The sequence below is a fragment of the Lissotriton vulgaris genome, chromosome 5 (assembly GCF_964263255.1).
Source record: "Lissotriton vulgaris chromosome 5, aLisVul1.2, whole genome shotgun sequence".
Classification (NCBI taxonomy): domain Eukaryota; kingdom Metazoa; phylum Chordata; class Amphibia; order Caudata; family Salamandridae; genus Lissotriton; species Lissotriton vulgaris.
The window spans coordinates 516526298-516533685 of NC_141693.1; the positions used below are offsets into that span (position 1 = coordinate 516526298).

Here is a 7388-nt window from a genome sequence, read left to right on the forward strand (position 1 = left end):
GATTATAGATAGCGTCTGTAAATGAGGAGGCAGACAGAATGGATAGTTGTAAGCAAACCGGCCTCATCCACTTACGTCGATGAGGTAGAAGAGCGGGACATATAAAAAGCACGTGGGTAACATCTTGAATAGAGTTATTACACAAATTACAATGTTGTTTGCCTATAATGCTTGGCCCGTGGTCCTGGCGGTTCAATGGGTAGTAGTGCCCGTTTCTAATGGGTTCCACACAGAAGCCTGTGTTACTGTGTCCTAGATTAGGGAAGGTTAGCACGTGAGAAAATTTTTGCACTGTTGTTTTATTAGCGCCCACGCGGACTCAGTCAGTGGTTCTCTGGGTGATAGATGTTTGAGATGAAAGTCAATTGAAGAGAATGGATAGCAATGGGATATAAAAGAGACACTGCTGACTGTAGTAAGTAACCAGGAGACCACAGGAGCAGCAACAGAGGTTTATTGCAGGAGAACAGGAGAAGTCACCTCAACACAAGCTGGCCAGGCACAAACTGTCACCAGCTAGAACCCTAGAAGGAGACAGAGCCATATACATTCTGGAATGGGTGACACAGGTAAGAACTGTGGTGGAGTAAAGGAAATAGAAGAAGGATAATATACAACACATCTCCTCTCGTAGAATAAAACAAAAGAAAAGAAAGGAAACTTAACACAAAGAATGTGCATGTCATTGAAAGGAAACTTAGCACAAGACTAATGAGATAAAATGAAGGCATCATAGAACGATAAGCATTCAAACACAGGTAAATAGAAGCAATGAGAACATCATACAATAAATACACAGGTACATATGAGCGATGAAAACATCACAACTAATAAGCATTGAAAAGGAACACACGTCACCCCTCTAAAAGAACTAATCACAACAGAAATCATTCAAATAAGTAGGTGGTCTGTGGCTCCTTTGAGGTCTGATGGCAGGCAAAGAAGAACTTGAAGAAGCAATGGGGTTGGAATTAGAATCAGTTACGGAGTTGGGAACGAGATCAGTAATGGAATTGGGAAGAGACCCAGCAGGATCAGGAGCATCCCCTCCACCATCAGCCCTAGAAGAGACATTAGCAGGAGCAGGAAGCACAGGACCCGGATCTGGAGAAGGAACAAGCATGAACCCTGAGGAGGGAGAATCTTGGACAGGAAAAGAAACAGGAACAGGACTAGGACCAACTACAGGACTAACGCCACCTTTCTGATAGAGGGCAACCCTCCTTAAGTTCCATTTCTCCCCATTGGAGAGAACAACATAGTGGGGATAGACCATCTTAACAAGAAAAGGGCCACGGAACTTGGACAACCCACCGGAAACACAACCAGACTTCACCTTGACAAGGTCACCTTTTGCAATTTTACCAGCAACAACCTTGGTGGAGAGCCCATCACCTTCAGGAGACTTGCGAGAGGAGACCCTAGGAAGCAGACTTACAGAACTACGACTAGAAGCAACCTTACCGGAAGAGAACACAGAGCCCTTACAAGAAGGCTTGGGGACCATACTTGAAAAGTCACCTGAAAGAGACTGACAGACCAAATTTTTGAGCCAAGAGGGAATGAGTTTGGTGCTGGGAACCCTGCCCCTCATCATCTCAAAAGGGGATCTGGAGTGGGAACCATGAAGAGTGGTACAATACGCATAAACCATTTCACTAACAAGGGAAGAGACAGAAGAACCACTAGAGAGGGCCATTTGAACGGTGCCTTTCACCAATCTATTAAGGCGTTCACAGAGACCATTACCCTGAGGGTTGTAGAGGGAGGTCCTATGGTGGGAAATTCCGCAATCAGACAAAAAGGGTTGCATCTCATGCGAAACCAACTGTGTGCCATTGTCCGTTATAAGAACATTAGGGAAACCTTCTCTAAAAAACAGAGACTTAAGGTGATTAATGGTAGTAGCCGTGGTGATGTCCTTGAGAAACTCCACCGACAGCCACTTAGAATGGCAGTCGACAGTGACAACAGCAAACCTCTGGGAAAGAGGTAGTTCGGCAATGGGACCTATAAAATCTAAGCAGATGGTGTGCCACGGAATTTCGGGGAACTGCAGCGCACCCATTTCAGAACCCACTGAGACCTTAAGTCTCTTCTCACCCACCTTGCAGGTAGAACAATCCTCTACCCATGAGGAGACCATGGAGTCCATACCGGGCCACCAGAAGTTGAGCTTGAGACGCTGTTGCGTCAGGGTTTGGCCAAGGTGACCCTCATGAGCTAGAGAAATGAGCTTCAGTCTCAAATCAGCTGGAGGCACAAATTTGTCACCACGCAATATGACATTGTCACTGCAAACAGACAAGTCATCAATGACTTTGAGAAAAGGACGGACAGAGACATGGAGACAGCTCTCTCTCCGTGAACCCAATCTGATAAGCTGGATGACTTCCTGTAACACAGTATCTCTAGACATGGCATCAACCCACTCAGAGCGAGAAAAGGAGTTCTCAGAAAGAAGAAGCACATCGTCGATCCAAGCAACATTCGCATCCCACCCTCGTCGCCAAAATTGTAGTAAGTAACCAGGAGACCACAGGAGCAGCAACAGAGGTTTATTGCAGGAGAACAGGAGAAGTCACCTCAACACAAGCTGGCCAGGCACAAACTGTCACCAGCTAGAACCCTAGAAGGAGACAGAGCCATATACATTCTGGAATGGGTGACACAGGTAAGAACTGTGGTGGAGTAAAGGAAATAGAAGAAGGATAATATACAACACTGACCTTGGGGTGACCTTCCACCGATACTGAACATTTCGGGGACTCGGGCGATCTGCTTAGTTGACACCGTTTAAGGCGCAACTGATGTTCATTTCAGATAGATGTTCTTTTTAATTATTATTATTTGCAGTTTTATATGGGCGAACTTGGCCCCAGGACACGGGAGCGTATTACACGAAAACCGGAAGTTACGCTTTTTGTGTTTATGAGCAGAGCTGGGAGGCACAATGAGGTGCTCCTAATCATAGGATTCGACGCCAGGATTCGAACTAAACTATCCAGTTCCAGAATCGACAGCTGTGGCAGCTAGACCACGCCTCCTCTCCTTCAAAAATAAAAGCAAAACTAAAGAATATGAACAAAACTGCCTCCGGCGCCTTCTTGGCTTCTCTCTGTCTTAGTTGACTGAACAATGATTTACTGTTACAGTAGACCTCTTTCAAACGCTGCCTCCGAAATGGCATCTGACCTTTGGAGAGAAAGGAATCTTCTTTAGAAGTACCCGCTGGTGTTTAACTTGTAGAACACGGGTAGTTTAGTGGCCGCATAGCCTGACTTTTTAGTCAACATCTGCATTAAAAGGCATAAGGCTTCGCTTATTATACGCAGGGGCTCGAATTTCCAGTATGTGGTGCAGTGGGCTGATTGGCTAGGTCTGCCTTAAGTTGTCAGGTCTGACTCCTATGGAGTTAGCCCCGTCATCCAACTACAAGGCCTTGTTTTGCTGGCTCCCAGTACATCCCACCCTTCTCTCTCCCTGACTCAGACACTTTGAAACCATCTGACCCCAGGACATGTGACCATCTTTAATCAAATATACTACACTCCTTGAAACATTCATATTTGAAAAGTCTCTCTGTTCCTGCAACCACGAGCAAAAGTCTTCCACAGAAAGCAGAGCAATTAAATCATTGTCCTACTGGCTGTAAAACACAGTGCTTCAGCCAGCCAGCCCCCCCCCCCCCCCCCCACATGCAGCTTCCTGTGAGGATTGCGCTACTCATCTGTTGTGGTACAGTGAAGAAAGAGCGGCATTTCGAAAGATTTAACAAATAACCTGCCCTGTGAGGTGTTATAGTTGCCAAGGCAACACCCGTCGCTCGTCCCCACTTCTATAAATGTGACAGCAAGGCCTTGCAAGAAAGTTCCCATCCTGGCTCTGCAAAGATGGGCCCTTCTCAAGGCCATGTTGAAGTTTCTAAAGTAGGTCGGCCACTTGCCTCTGAGGTCTGTCTGTGACATTGAAGTCAGACGTTTGAACCAAGTGAGGGCTGATTGGGTCTGCCATCCTTCCGAGGTCAATACATTGAAGGCCATGAAGTTAGCCAACAATATCACACATACTATTGAAGTGTGCTGTGGCATGTACATAATCAATAAACGGATACAGCTGGACCTTTATTCTAAAATACAATAATTCTCTGAACACACGACAGTAACATAAGCAGCAGGGCGGTGGAAATGGAACTAACAAGCAGCAGCTGCTGCTCAGTGGCCCTCATCTCCTGCCCTGGGGGAGTAGATTCCGCCTGACCTCTGGGAGGCACGTCTGGCTCGTGCCTCACACCAGAAAGAAAGCACTGTGACAGAGCAGCGAGGAAGAAGAAAGACGCCAGCCCCCAACAACGCCTCCTCAGCTCTGTTTACCTCTCACGCTGGCCCTGGGCAGCAGGCCACTTAAAACACTGCCCGGAGCTGCACGCGCGCATGCATCCAGTACACGCACAGCACGGAAGTCTAGAAGATGGGGTACAATAAGTGCAAAGGAAGGCACGTTCATTTTCCACATCAAAGTGCACCTGACCGAACGGAAATTAAACAGGAGACGGAAAATTGTATGGCAGGCATCAGTGACTCCCCCTCGTAAATGTTGTGTGGCAGCGTGCCCAGGCTACACTGGCACGCGCGCTTCAAATTGGCGTTTCGCGTCGCATAAAAGCAGCTGTCAGGCTCTCTTTTGTATATATATGTACAAAGAGATAACTAACCACTAGTATATGTAGTAGACCTTTGTACTCACTACCATTCCTATGTGATTCTTAGAGTTTATCCATTTGTATCTCTTCCTTGAGTGACTTTACAACTTGTACATTTGCAATTGTTTCTATTTGTATCTCTTCCCTGTGTGACTTTACAACTTGCACATTTGCAAATGTGTTTCCTGTTTGTATCTTTTATGTAACTCGTGTAATCCTAAATCCTTATGTATCGCAACTGGTTCTTTTGTAAAGCGCTCTGACACCTTCGGGTAATGTTCGCGCTATATAAAATCCCATTAAATAAATAAATAAATAAATAAATAAAACTCCTGAGAGGACTGTGCATGCCTCATTCTTGCAGCTGCAATGAGCACGTCCTGTGCGTGCCAGGATTGGCAGGTGTCTCTTCCAGGCAGCTTCCTGACTGCTGCTGCAGCAGCCTTCGCCTGATCCGCCCTCACTCACCTGGCACTGCCACGCTGCCCCCACTCCCTTCGCAATCACCCCCCCCCCCCCCCCCCCCACCTCCCAACAATGGGACATCAGGGCGGACTCGAGGGCACTCACCAGTCATGCTGCTGCCTCCTGCTGCACTGCCCGTGCACCGGCTGCCGCCACACCGACCCTCTTCCGGGGCTTCCCGGCAGAGAGCTTCCCCCTGATCGCAGCTTTGCTGGAAAAAGCTGCAGTGGCCTCCGGCGTCCTGTTGTGCGATGGGAAACAATGTGAGCGCACAAAGCAGGGGCCTCTGGGCGCAGCACGCTTCTCGCTGTTGTATTCCTGCTGGACGGTCCACCCCCTGATAATAAACCAGCTGTTGTTCGGTCAGCCTCGATTCGCCACTGGCGTGGGCAGAAGATGCTCCAAGCTCACGAGGTTGGCGTGCGTGGGGAGCCCTGGGCGCAGGGGCTCTCTGCTGGCTGCAGCAGGCAGGAAAGAGCAGGTTATCCGGTAAGAGCCGTTTAAAGCGACAGCAGCACGCCTTCAGCCAGGCGGGTGTGTGTAAATAAGGCCCCACCCCGAGCCAGCTCTGGCCGGGAGGAAAGCCTCTCAGCGCCAGGGAAAATGTCCGCAGCTGCTCCCAGGGAGGCCGGTGGCATCCGGGCCATGTGCTGCTCCCGAGCAGCCTGCCCGCCTCCAAGATCCGCTCTTAGCTCCCCCGCCCCGACTTGTCCTTATTCACCTTTGCGTCACCCGCGGCTCCCAGGGGTGACCGAGCGGAGTCAGTTGCCAACCAACTGGGACACGTGCCCAGTTTCACAATTATGACTTTGAGGAGGTATACGGGTCATGTGAGCTGCAGGTAGAGTCTGCCCGGGAGGGGAGTTTGTGTACAAACAGGGATGAACAGCACACGGGTCTGCCCACCTGCCGGCTCCCACGCCTGCCGTGTTCCACTCACTCACTCCGAAAGAAGTGGGCATCTGCCCACTGGCCCTCGGCTCTCTACGACCCCCGAACTACGTGTGAGCCGCTGTCGGCTGCGTCATAATTTCCTCGTGAACTTATGGTTGCAATATGTGAAAGGTTAAGAATGTATTCAAAAGCTGAAAGAAAGGTGCTATACCAAAGTGCATTTTCTTCCCAATAATAGACTCCTTAACTTCTTCCTGAAACCCATTTGAGAAGCAGCTTCCTCGATAAACCGCAGCAGCACCGTTTATTTTGTTTATTAACAAAACTGATGACGTGTCCATTTTCTTGCTGGCATTCTTCTCTGACCTGCTCGTAAAGCGTGTCCCCGTTGCCCCCGTCTAGATGTAACCAATAAAGCAAGTTTGAATCTTTTTGTGGCCACTTCAAATCTTCATTCTCCCCATGTTGATACAATGTGACTCAATACGTTGGGTAATTTTGAGTATCTGTAAATAAAGTAAGCAAAGACTTCAGTTTGTTTTCTGTGCTATGAAATTATAACAATTGCAATGCGTTTTTTATATTTTGTATTTTATTGGAAGTTTCAAGTACAACTATAATATTTGCATATCAAATCAAATAGTTGATATTTGGCAGGGAAGACTAACTCTTGTGTTTAGCTGTTTACAGTATAAACTACTGTTTAGAAACAGGTAATCCCAGCAAGTCTTAGGCAAGAAGTAAACAGCTAAGAGGCGTTGTAGAGGGTGTACACATCACAGTACACCCAAGGTAGTCTCCCAACAACCATACACAGTACATTAAACAAGCATTTGCAATGCAATAGGTCTCGCATTAGGAACGTTTGAGCTATTGGTATTGTAAATGACAAATATTTTATTTATGTGTTGGTTTTGAAAATTGCGAAATTAATAGCTTTGTCATTTACAATGCCAATAGTTTTAACTTTCGCAAACATGACACCTATAGCATTTGTAATGCATTATGTATTGTATTTACATGACTTAGATGTATTAATATTACAAATAACAATGGCTTTCATTTTTTAAAAATAATTAATACTTAAATAAAAGTTATTGAAATTTATAATGGCAATAGCTTAAACTTTTGTAAATAACTTTTGGGAAGATTATGTTCAGTGTATTTTATTGTGATGAAAATCCAAGAACAGCAGTGAAATATTAACAATTTTTTGTGACATTTGTAAGAAAGCTTTGAAACATTGACAGAAAACATATTAGAACCAGTTGTTGTTGAATGGTTGCACAGAGTGATGCTGTGGCGTTCAGTGGTGCTGTGTGATGCT

General features: G+C 46.6%; 1 protein-coding gene across 2 annotated transcripts in view; it reads right to left on the bottom strand.

The window, feature by feature from the left end:
- Positions 1-5886, bottom strand: part of STAMBPL1 (STAM binding protein like 1) — a 305486-nt gene extending 299600 nt beyond the window's left edge. Inside the window, exon 1 of one of the 2 annotated variants that reach the window (XM_086921944.1) lies at positions 5273-5886. The gene's annotated coding sequence lies outside the window, so the exon portion shown is untranslated. The remainder of the gene's footprint in view (positions 1-5272) is intronic. The other variant, XM_086921943.1, reaches the window with a different exon arrangement.
- Positions 5887-7388: the final 1502 nt, after the last annotated feature.